Source organism: Biomphalaria glabrata, chromosome 9 (assembly GCF_947242115.1).
Source record: "Biomphalaria glabrata chromosome 9, xgBioGlab47.1, whole genome shotgun sequence".
Lineage (NCBI taxonomy): Eukaryota > Metazoa > Mollusca > Gastropoda > Planorbidae > Biomphalaria > Biomphalaria glabrata.
This window is the reverse complement of record NC_074719.1, coordinates 27,029,967-27,042,995: the sequence shown is the minus strand read 5'-3', so window position 1 is coordinate 27,042,995 and position 13,029 is coordinate 27,029,967. Positions and strand designations below refer to the sequence as shown.

Below are 13,029 nucleotides of genomic sequence, written 5' to 3'. Positions count from 1 at the left end.
CAAGAAGATAAAAAAAAAGATTTGGAAACAAAATCATACTAATTATGCACATATCTTTGCAACATTTGGCCAAAACAATATGAAAACAGTTTATGGCGTTTTTATGCATTTAATGAAAAGTTGTAGCTATTCATCTGTGACATTTTACTTTGATTTTCCTTTAAAACAAAACAAGTAGCATCGAATCTGCAAAAATCTACGAAGTAGTGAAGACCACTGTAAATAAAAATAGTGCCTCTCAAACATCTCAAATAGTGCCTAATAGATATTGAAATTCTCAAGTAGTACCTAGCAAACATCTCAATTAGTGCCTTTCAAACATCTCAATTCTCAAGTAGTACCTAGCAAACATCTCAATTAGTGACTTTCAAACATGTTAAATAGTACCTAGCAAACATCTGAATTAGTGCTTAACAAATATCTCAATTCTCAAGTATTGCCAAGTAAACATCTGAATTAGTGCACTAACAAATATCTCGTATAGTTCCTACAAAACAGCAAAAAAAATATTCTTGCAAACATCTTTAACAGTACCTTGAATGGTACCTTCAATAGTACCTGGTTATTTCTTCCTTACCCTTTACTAATCCCTCAGTCATGGACCTTTGGGGCACCACTTATAAATAATCTATCGACAACTTTTCTCCATTTCTCTGTCTTTTGCCATGACGATTTCGGGGACCCAATAAAGAAGCTCTACATCCAACTCTATCTATACCTGCTGTTTAATCACTGTTCACAGAAGCAAACTTTCCAACAATTGCTCAACAGCAGAGGGGTACTACCCCAAGCCGCATGATGGTCAACAGCACAGGGGTACTACCCCAAGCCGCATGATGGTCAACAGCACAGGGGTACTACCCCAAGCCGCATGATGGTCAACAGCACAGGGGTACTACCCCAAGCCGCATGATGGTCAACAGCAGAGGGGTACTACCCCAAGCCGCATGATGGTCAACAGCAGAGGGGTACTACCCCAAGCCGCATGATGGTCAACAGCAGAGGGGTACTACCCCAAGCCGCATGATGGTCAACAGCAGAGGGGTACTACCCCAAGCCGCATGATGGTCAACAGAGTACATTTATTTCATTTAGTTCTATTAAAATTATTGCTTTATAAAAAATAATTATCCTCTCTTTTATTCAATTATTTAATTTAACAGATCGCAGTAGTATTTATTTTGTTTAAAAATGTTTGAATAGGAGATTGTTTGGCTTGGTATCGAAAAAACATGAAATGATACTATTAATGATACTATTAATGATACTATTAATGATGCTATTACTCTAAGTTTTGCGAATAATTTCAGTCATAAACATGAGTCTTTCTGCCCTTCAACTTCACTAATCCTTTAGTCTGTGGGACCGTTGGGGCATCACACAAGATCTGTTGACAGTGTTTCTCCGTTCCTATCTGCGTGAATGCTAATGTCCCCTCTCTTTCCCCTTCCCCCAACATATAGAATGTCGTACCACACCCCCACCTCACCAAGATGTCTTACATGCAATCTCTGAACCTTCTACGGCTTCTAAAATCCATATCTAAGTATTTGATTAGGTCTATGTTGCTTTTAGCCGTAACCATTTTATCCCTTATTTTTGAAACATGTGCTTCTTAACGGCTATACCTTATTTCCGCTCTTAGGTTGCTTTTAGAATGCCTTCCTACCAAGCACAAGATAGGTATAAGGCTACCTGTTGCTAAATTACATGGTAATTCGTTAACGGTTTTTGTAATGTCTTGATCAGTTAACGAGTGAGTGGTATTTTGCATGTATATATGTATGTATGTATATCTATATCTATATCTATATCTATATACCTATATATATATATATATATCATGGGCGTAGCCAGGATTTTTTTTCGGGGGGGGGGGGGTTTGGGGGGGATTTTTTTACCCCCCCCCTCGAATTTTTTTTTTAAAATATATATTTATGTGTGTGTGTGTGTACATAATCTTTATTGCATTCTGACCCTTCATTCTTCCATGAGTTAGTGGAAAAATTGTAGATTCCCCGCCAATACTAACAAGGGGGTCTGGGGGAGCGCTAGGAGCTCCCCCAGCGCGGGGCAAAGCCCCGCCGCCAAGCACTATTTCTGATATTGAAAGCCAACAAAATGCATATTCTGAGGTATCTACAGTGCATTTTCCTGCTATTAAAAAGTTTTATTTCAAATACCTAATGTGCTATTCTTACTGACTTAGACCCTGTGATAGGTGGGGTAATGTGACGTGTGTTTGGCACGTTTTATGTCTAGGGGATGATTATTTTTAATGCTATCACACCCCCACTTATCAGCATATGAATCGGGAGCAGACACGCAACGAGACAAAGCAATGAAAGATAGATACAAAAGTTAAAATAAAGGATATTTATTTACATAAATGTACATATAATAATAAAAAGGGGGAGGGTTTGCATCTATCTCTAGTATATTCTATGTTTAATCATCACTCTTGCACATAATAAGAGAGTATGTCACTTTGTCCTCTGACTTAGCTGGTTGTCCTGTTGATGTCGCAGCTGGCTGTGTCCTGGCTTGAGGTTCTGCAGCTGGAGGTGGCGCTCTAGCGGATAGAGGGACGCCGGCGATATAGTTCTTGTGGAGTCTCAGTCCCAAGTTCTAGTATCTGTAGCGGGCACAGTATGGCGGGTGGCCGGATACCGTGGGCACAAGGTTACTGCGGGCAGAGCTGATCTGCCGTGGGCAGTGTAAGTAACAGGATATGTCCAGTGAGTTGCAGAGGGTTGGCGTAGCTATGACGTCTCGCACAGATCTGACTCTATAGGGACGTCGCGCCTAACAGCTTGACAGGTGGGCTGTCGAATAGGCGGGCAATGCCGATAGCGCCAAGTGGTAGAGTTGAGTAGATCTCAGTAGGCAAGTGCAGCGCTGAATAGCACTAAGCACAACTGCAGGTAAATAGATCGTTGATCCAATAACTAGGCAATAGGTGATTCTCGATAGCGACTAGGCAAGTGCAGCGCTGATTAGCACTAAGCACATAGATAGGCCGGTAGGCAAGTAGGCAGGTAAGTAATCCGATAAATAGGCAGACACCTGAGGGAGGCTGCGGATAAATAAAGACAAGTTAGGACATGTCTCTCATGCATCTTATCGATGCCCTCGACTGAGGTGCATTCGTCAGATTGGTAAAATTGCTTTAGAGCATAAAGGGGAGATGATGACAAATGGGATTTGGAAAATAGATGGCAGATAGTAGCAATATAAAAATGTACATAAAAGAGAACGTAATAATATAAAAATGTACATAGAAGGGGAAATAATAATCTCAAATAAACAACACAGGTGGATAGAGAAAAAAAAGGGGGGGGGGTGAGTTGGGCGGTGGTCAGTGACCCAGATGGTTTGTTTACATATGACCGTGGGTCGAGAACAATGGAGCGTGCTTGAATGTCCCTTCAAGCGGCGCAACTCTCACTAGAGTAAAATGAGTAAAGGGGAGATAATTCATATATCTTCTCTAAACGCAGTATCAGTGCGCTAGTAAAATCATCAAGGCGGTCAACCGAGATAAAGGAAATAGACTAAGATGTACAAATATATACATGGTTGCATCAACGATCAATTGAGCAACGTAGCATTAATAGATTAATGCAATACATAAATAAATACATGGGGCATGTTTATGTTTTCTACTTACGCCAGTGAGAAATACACAATGCACTAATTAAATATAAATGAACTAGGCAAAATACACATGATAAAATCCAATGGAAATATACACAGAGTAATTAAGATGGAACTTGTGATTAAGTTCGGCTTACCACCAGGTATTCCTCTAGGAGGGAGAATAAATGATATAGTCCAGACTCGATCGACAGCGATAGAGGAGTGAAAGGGTCTGGCTTGATTTGAATCTACTTATATATGCCTGGGAAATTTGGGCGGACACCGGAAACGTCCTAGGCTAAGAATTAGCTTACACGTGGGTGAAGTCCGACAAGAGCCGCACCTTGGAGTATCACGCGGTGTGTTGACCCGTGTAATCTCTCAGATCAAAGAGAGACGCGGGGGGGGGGGGAGTGACCTACCTTCCACCCAAGAGGGGGGGGGAGTCAATTGCGGCGTCAGACATCCTGCCGATGAGATCAAAGAGTCTGAGCGTATCTTTGCCCCGGTCAAGGGAAGATAAATGAAAGGACTGGCCTAATTTTCTCCAAGGTGGTGGACTAAGTCTAGCCTGGTAGAGAGGAAAAGGTGTGGCGGGTGAATAATTTAGGGGTAGGATGGAGAAATAATTAAAATAAAATAAATAAATAATGAAAAATAATAATTAATGCTGTGATAATTTAGAGCGACTCTGACAGCGAGTTTTTGACTTGTCACAGACCCTCCCGCGACGTTTGGCGCATTTGCCGTCAAGCTGTTTCCATAAAATTGTAGATTCCCAGCCATTACTAGCAATGGGGTCTGGGGGAGCGCTAGGAGCTCCCTTAGCGCGGGGCGAAGCCCCGCCGCCAAGCATTATTTCTGGTCTTGAAAGCCAACAAAATGCATGTTCTGAGGTATCTACAGTGCATTTTCCTGCTATTAAAAAGTTTTATTTCAAAAACCTAATGTGCTATTCTTACTGACTTAGACCCTACCGCGCCGTTCGGAGCATTTGACGATAAACTGTTTCCATAAAAATCTGTCACTTGTAATGTCTGAAGCCTCTTCCCACCTGCCATGAGGACCTAAATGAATAAGTGGCGTCAAGTTGTACTAGGATATCATTGCAACTCTTCTTATGCGTAATTCATTTTGTCGGAGAACATGTCCCGCAAACCTCATGCGTCGCTCTCTCACAATCTTACTAAGTGGTTGACTCCCAGTTCGGCATAGGATTTCCTTGATTTAAACCCGATCTCTATAACTGACTCCTAAAATCTGTCTTAGCCATCTTTGTTGAGCCACATTTAGTGTTTTTCAATTTCGGCAGATGACTATTCACTGCAGTTTATTAAGGGAGCCCTGCCACTGGTAAAAATGTGTAACCTCTCTTGAAAACGCTCTTGGAATTAAGTGACTGTAGTTTGCTTTAGATTTTATAACGAAAAGAGAAGTTTTATCGTCAAAATCATCTGTTGGGGGTTTTCCAACTCAAAATGCTCTGTTGGGGGATCTTAAACTCAAAACCATCTGGAGGGGTTTTAAAGTTTAAACAAACTCCATCTGTGGAAGAGGGGTTTAAATTCAAAACCCCCGATTGGATTGGCTACGCTCAAATAATTTTAGTGTGTAATTTGCTTTTTTTTTATATTGAAGAGGTATTTTTTTAGCATTAAACCCCTCTGAATGGGGGTTTAAACTCAAATTCTTTTGGCAAAGCTCATAGCATTTTGAGTTCGTAATTTGCTTTTTTCTTACGCTGAAGATGTATTTTTTTAGCCTCAAACCCCCTTAGCGGGGGGGGGGGGGGTTAAACTCAAAACCCTTTTGGCTGCGCTCATAGATTTTAGAGTGAGTAATTTGCTTTTATTTATATTGAAGAGGTACTTTTTAGCTTCAAACTCCATTGGAGGGGAGTTTAAACTTAAAACCCCTCTGACTACACTCATAACATTTTGAGTGTATAATTTGCTTTGTTTTTATTATTAAAGAGGTATTTTTTATCTTCAAACCCCGCTTAAGTGGGGTTTAAACTTAAAACTATGTCAAAACCCATTTAGCTACGCTCATAACATTTTGAGTGCCTAATTAGCTTTTTTTTTATATTGAAGAGGGGGTTTATCGTAAATTTTGGAGGGGGTTTTAAAATCAAAATCTCCCTTAACTGTGCTCTTGGAATTAGGGGATTTTCGTTTGCATTTTTTTTTGTTTTGTTTTATAGAAGAGAGGGGAGTTAACTGCAAAAACCCCAAGTAAGCGGTTTAAAACTCAAAACCCCTAGTTGGGGGGTTTTAAACTCAAAACTCCTGGTAGGGGTTTTTAAACTCGAACCCCCCTGGTAGGGGGTTTTAAACTCAAAACCCCCTGGTAGGGGGTTTTAAAATCAAAACCCCATTGATTGTGCTGGGACAAGTGATGGTTTAGTATTCAAATCTCACCTAAAATAAACAAAATCAAAGCAAAAAATCATTCACTAAATTTCGATTCCCCCTAACCCCGGGGGGGGGGGGATTTCATTTCGGGGGGGGGGGGGGTTTGAACCCCAAACCCTCCCCCCCTGGCTACGCCCATGATATATATATATATATATATATATATATATATATATATATATATATATATATATATATATATATATATAGTGAGAGAGAGAGAGAGAGAGAGAGAGAGAAAGAGAGAGATAGATATAGATATATGCTGCACTACGGCTGAAACAAACACTCATATATAGAGTTTGCGTAAACATTTCATAGGCCCATAAGTTAGAGCCTTTTTGTTTGCCTGCATTATAATACTCCACCCTACACACACACACACACACACACATATATACTAATTTTAAAGGCAATGTCTGCTCGCCAACACACACACGTTTAGGTTCCTCTAGATTCAGTGGAAATGCCAGCATTATTATAACATCACATGATTTTTGGCATCCTCACAAAGTTCCCTTTTCCGACCCAGTTTTTTTTTTCATCTCTCGTTTAAAACACCAGTAAAGTACACTTTTGAGGCGCGGTGGCTGAGCGGTAAAGCGTTTGGAGCCCGGGTTCGAATCCTGGTGAAGACTGGGATTTTTTAATTTCGGGATATTTGGGTGCCTCTGTGAGTCCAGCCAGCTCTAATGGGTCTCTGGCATTAATAAGGGAAAAGTAAAGGCGGTTGGTCGTTGTGTTGGCGACATGACACCCTCGTTAACCGTGAGCCACAGAAACAGGTGACCTTTACATCATCTGAACCATAGATCACAAGGTTTGAAAAGGGAACTTTATTTAGTGTGAAGTTTTAAACAAAAAATACACTTTTTGAATCACCCGTTGCATCCTAGCATATATGAACATGCAGCACACACATATTTGTACATAAATTATAAAAGTACTGATAAATAACTACTTGATATTTTGCTTTTCCATGGAACAGTTGGAAAGAAGAAACATCACTATTCGCAACTTTGTTCACTCTTGACAACACCGTTAACTATTTTGTCATTCATTGCTGTAAATCTAGAGACACTTCTTAGTTAGAATAATAATAATAAGGCTTGCCTTTGAGTCCCAAAAATAATGAGGAATGCAGTATTTCCTGTGGCTACGCAGCCCCAACTGCGACCCTCAAATTTTGCCCAGGTATAACCATTGTCTGCATTGGTCGATTTTGATTTTCTTTTCGCCGTCTACGTCTGTCTTTGGCAGCGGATTTTCTTTTAGGCTCAAATGTGTAGCCCGCGGCCTTTCTAAGTGACCTCAAGCTGTCTCGTTCTGAAGCCACCTGCAACCAGGTGCTCTCTTCTATGTCAGTTAGAGCAAGTTGGTGTCTAAGCTGGTCTTTAAAGCGTTTCCGTAGAGCCCCTCTGTTACGCCGATCAACTTTAAGCTCACCAAAAAGACTGCTTTGGCATACGTTCGTCCCCCATATGGGAAACCAGCCTTGCAAGCGTAACTGTCGGACCATAAGAAGTCCCTCTATACTGTCCATACCAACGTTCCAAAGATCATCGCTTTTCGTAGTGCGGTCTTGCCACCGTATGTCCATGATGAAGTGAAAAATCTTAAGTAAAGGCGATCAAGAAGTCTTAGTTGCTTTCTGTATAATACCCATGTCTCAGATCCATAAAGAAGGTTTCAGAGAACCACTTCTTGGTAGACACTGATTTTTATAGGCAGGCGGAGCGATTTATTCCGCCAAACTCTGTCCTGGAGGCAGTGGCGTAACTAAGGGGGGATGAGGGGGAGAATTTAAAAATCCCCCCGCAAATGGGTGTCCGAAATTTATTTGTAAATACATAAATTAATATATTTGATTGACAAATAGTGTCAACTGGTGTCTTTTTTTTCTCAACATTTATGGATTAAATTTATAACAAAGACTAAACCTAGATCTATGTCTATCAGTACGTTTCACCCACTGATCAGGCTGTAAGCTTTCATTAAGCCTTGGCTATAATAAAAAAAAACAGAAATGGAAAAGTGGTTTGAGTGCTGGGACAAGTCCCAAAAAGCCCGTGGAGTCTGGGAGCGCATGAGGCGCCCTGACCGCACTTCCCCGTGGTGGAGGCTGTCCAGGCCTGAGCAAGCTATTATAGCACAGTGCAGGACAGGCCACTGTCCTGTTGGCTCATATTTCTAGCGGCTATGGCCAAAGTTTGATTTACGGTGCCCCCGCTGCGGGGAAGAAGAGGAAACCGTGCCTCATATTCTGTTTGACTGCCCCAGACTTGCTGATCTCCGTCTCGACAGGTCTGGGAAAACCAAAATTCTCGACCTGTATGGCGAAATTTATGCACTACGCAAGACAGCAGGGTTTCTGTCCAAGGCTTTTGCAAGAGAGGGTTTGAGCCTCTCAAGCCCTCAGTCTAATGGAATTTTATGATGATGATGATGATGATCAGTACGTTGACTTTGTTGACATTTTAAAAATATTTTTTCCCACAGACATCAAAGTTTTTTTTTTAAAGTTAGTCTTACCTTGTTGCCACGAATAAAACTGCATGATATACAGCGAATTCCAGGTATCTTGTTACCTTTACTAATAATAGATCTCAATGGCGAGTATATAATGGCTACACTAACTAACCTTGAAGCAAAATTTACAGAATCGAGTAAAACAGATCCAAAGTTTTTCTTAGTAATGTTAGAATAGTCCATTATTCGGGTTTGGCGTCTATAATATCAGAATTAAACTTCACACTCGAGTTATTACCCCTCTATTCATCTTTCCTCAATCCAATGGAAACTCTCTTTCGCACAAAACATAAACAATAAACAATGACGTAATATCATATAATATTAGCACATCCTTCCTTTTGAAGTTATTATCACGTCCTTCCTTTTAAAGTTCTTAAGAGTGATATCTACTAGGAACTTTAATAATTCGTCCACTTCTGGTTTTCTTGACTGGCACAACAAGTTCTCTAGACGTTGGTCTATAACTGTCTGTTTTGTTTGTTCCAACAGTTTGCAGTTCATTGTCTTCATCAATATCATAGTACCCAGAGATGTCTTCATCGAAACTCTTATTCAAAAAGCGTTGATTTCTTCAGTATGTTTTTCCATCGTTTGTCTTTATGATGTAAAATCTGGGTAATGAATGTTTTTTTTATGACAACTGCTTTCAGCCATGTTTGTCCTAGACGAACTCTCCGACAGAATACTCTTTAGGTAGTCTTGCTTTTGAATTGTATTTCACTTAGCTTTTCATCTTTCGTTCGTTGAGTAATCTTATCTTATCTTATCTTATCTTATATAATACAGATGGTTTCAATAGTTTGGGAACAGTTGGAATGATTCCCTGAGTCTTCTACTCGTCAGCAGTTGTGATGGTGAATCCGCTAATCGGAGTATTTCTATACTCGAGCATAACGAGATATGGATCTATCCCACTTTTGTATGCTTTGAATACTTTTGCTTTCGCACAAAATATAAACAACCAACAATAACGTAATATCATATAATATTAGCACAGAATCTTCTTCATGCAGTGGAAAATTAAGAATTTTTTGCCTATCAGGAATTCTGGTCAAAGCTCCTGCGCCCAATTAATATAGTTCAGAAGAAACTACAAAAGTCTAGACTGCATATACGGGAAGCTGCTGAAGAAATTAGTACCCTTTCATGCTTTCTGAAAAATGATGAGAAACTGACAAAAACCCAATCCATTGAAAAAGCAAAAGAATTTAGTGAATAATATGAATTCCCTGGAATCAAAACAACCAGAAAAGACTTGATGGGAAGTTGAGTTCTTATGTAGGATAGTCAATAGAACTGCGACAGAAGTGCTGGACAGATTTCATATGGAGATGAAGAGCAGATTCCAAAGGCTGGAAAGAAAATGGATACTTTTGGGTTTCTTCTTGAACCAAGACATCTGTTAGATGAAGACACGCTTATGGCAAACTGTGCTACATTTCCTGTTTGTATGATGAAATAAATGGCAAATCGCTTTTTCAATGTTGTCATTGATGCACGAGCACTTTTCATCAACAAACTAGTAATACAATCACCAATAGACATATTGAGGAAACAGGCTTCATATGGTAATTACGTGTGCTCAAACCTTGCAACCTCCAAATTTCGCTTACTCAGGCCACTTCCATTGGTAAAATCATTGGCTAAAAACAAACCCCATTTGGGCAGTTGTTTGAGACAAACATCTATAAAAAAGCTAACAAGATCCTCGAGATAAAGAATCGCCCTTTGTGTCAGGATTTTGTGATTTTTTCATCACAAAAGAGATACAAGACACCGATAGCAAAGACAAACAGACACAAACACTCTTTTGTTCCCCTGGCAATGAAATCATTGAATAAGAACAATCGGGGGTATAAACTTTGTCACATGTAAATTATGAGTGAGTCTGGTGTGAATGTACACTTTGGTTTCCTATAGTTATAATGTTTTTTTGTTTGGTGTAATGCACAAATTGTAAGACAAATTTCCGTACGGACAATAAAGATTATTATTATTATTATTATCATTATTATTACGTCATGTGAGAGATCTGTGACGATCACACTTGCCGGGGATTATATTATCAAACTTGACAATTCAATGAAATGAAGAATGAAACATCTCTCTGTATTTTCTTCAAACTTCTTTAATAACTTCTTCAACTTTCACATCAAATTAACTTCTTAATTCAATAACAACTTGACACTTCATAAATAAAATTTAAAGATACATAAAACTTCACTTAGTATAACTTCAACTTCAACTACTAAAACTTTACTTAATGGACCCGCTAATATCACAAAACTTATTACTAATCGAGGACTGAGCGAGGACCATCGCTCTACAAGAACTACTACTATGCAAGGACGCCGTCTAACTGACTTTCCCCTAATTTATACTTTCTTTGATCGTACGTTCCAGAATCATGGAACCTTCTCAGATAATTATTTTAGTAACTTTGACCTTCTAGAAGCTGACGTGTGCTATTTTTTCCCTTAACCTCTTTCTTCGATTGGATATCTAAAATTAACTTGTTTACGCTGGACACTTGCACTGGTTTGAACTTGCTTCTAGAAACTGGTCGAAATAGGTCACAGACTCCACTCGTGATAAGATCATTCTCAAAGCTCAAGTTTATCAAAAACTATCTCAGGAGCACAATGACGCGAGAAAGTTTTATCATGGCTTTAATGTCAGTGGAGTCACAAATACTAGAAAGTATCGATGAAGATGATGTTATAGATTTCTTTTCTGCACAGATTGCACGGCGTGAAGCGATATCAGTTGAGATTTGTCAATTGTGCATTATTTAACTAATGACATGTCTGAGAAAAATACTGAATGTCAAATGGCAAGACAAAATACCAGATACTGAAGTCCTTCGAACAGCGTGTCTGCAAAGCATCCACATAATCCTGATGCAGTCCCAGCTGTGATGGGCAGGACACGTCTGCAGATTGGAAGACCACCGCATCCCTAAACGACTATTGTATGGCCAACTAATTGAAGGAAAGCGCTCGCAAGGTGGTCAAAGAAAGCGCTTCAGGGACACCCTCAAAGCTTATCTGAAGGCGTTCAGCATAGACCCAGGCATCTGGGAGACAGAGGCACATGACAGAGCATCATGGCGAAAACTGTCGCACAAGTTGCTGAAGAAAAGAGAACAACCCTGGCAGAAGAAAAATGCCAGAGAAGAAAAGCAAGACCAATGACACTAGCTACTGCTGGAATAACCTGCCCAGTGTGCAGCCGAACATTCCGGGCTCACATTGGTCTCACCAGCCACATGAGGAGGCATAAAACCCCAGTGCAAAGCCCTCTGCCCCCTGGATGACAAAGTGGTTATCATCGAACCACGATGGACGAACTATATATATATAACTAATAAACAAGAGTCTTAATGATTATTTTTTGCTAGGTTTACTGATATACTGAACCAATTTGATTTTGGGCTTATATATTTTTGCATACATTATCTCATGTCATATGTCCAATGTCAAAATGCGAGGGGCCCCCAAAGAGGTCAATCCCCCCGCCCCCCAAATCCCTAGTTACGCCCCTGCCTGGAGGCGTCGAAAAGCAGAGTACTTGCCTATGCCAGTTATAAAAAGATTCGTACTATTACATGCCCCCCCCCAACACACACACACTTTTAAGAGTCTTTATATCCACTGTGAAACATTTTAGAATTTTAAAATTTTGATTTAAAAATTAGGTCTATTTGTAGATCTACATCTAGTGGTTTTCAAATAGTGCTACACATAATCATTAACTACAGTCTTGACATTTGAAACATTTCTCCACACACACACACACAGATGTTCCGTGTTCTTTGTAAAAACACAGTTGATGATCACACTGACCTAAGATTATTCTCTCAAATTCACTCGGACAATTATCTACATTCAGATGAGAATTAGATTTTAACAAGGTTACAAAGTTACAAAGTGTGGAAACAAACTCGAAATCGACCCCCGAAGTGGTCCACCCTGGCAGGTAAAAATGAAGTTTTCAATATATTCAGAAAGAATGTCGAAATGAAATTCTATCAAAGGTAAATAACAGAGAAGAATAGAGAAAGAAGGTTGGCAGATCGTGTTTAGTGCCCCAACGGTCCAGCAGACCAAGGGATAGGTGAAAGTGAAGGAGAAGTTGGATGTAAATATGGCCTAACTAATGTCATATAATGATTATCTAATTGACAGAATTGTTCTGTAAATGGTCAATCTCTTATTCAAAGTCTCAAGAAAAAAAAAACATTTTCGTAAAATAGAAAAATAGAACATTCTCCCCTTCCTTTAGTTCAGTGTTCCACAACAATGTCTCCACACTGTGGTATACCCGTTATTATGAAAAAATACTTATTAATTGTTGTTTTAAATTATGTTCCACTTATAGGCTTACTAAATAGATTTTTTTCTTTTAAAATAAAAGTAAAATTTTTTTTTGTTAATATAGTATT

At 39.5% G+C, this 13,029-nt stretch overlaps 1 protein-coding gene across 2 annotated transcripts in view; it reads right to left on the bottom strand.

Annotated features, from left to right (window-relative positions):
* The window catches only part of LOC106058828 (prolyl 4-hydroxylase subunit alpha-2-like), a 68,818-nt gene that overhangs the window by 55,047 nt on the left and 742 nt on the right, over positions 1–13,029 (bottom strand). The gene's annotated exons all lie outside the window — the stretch shown is intronic.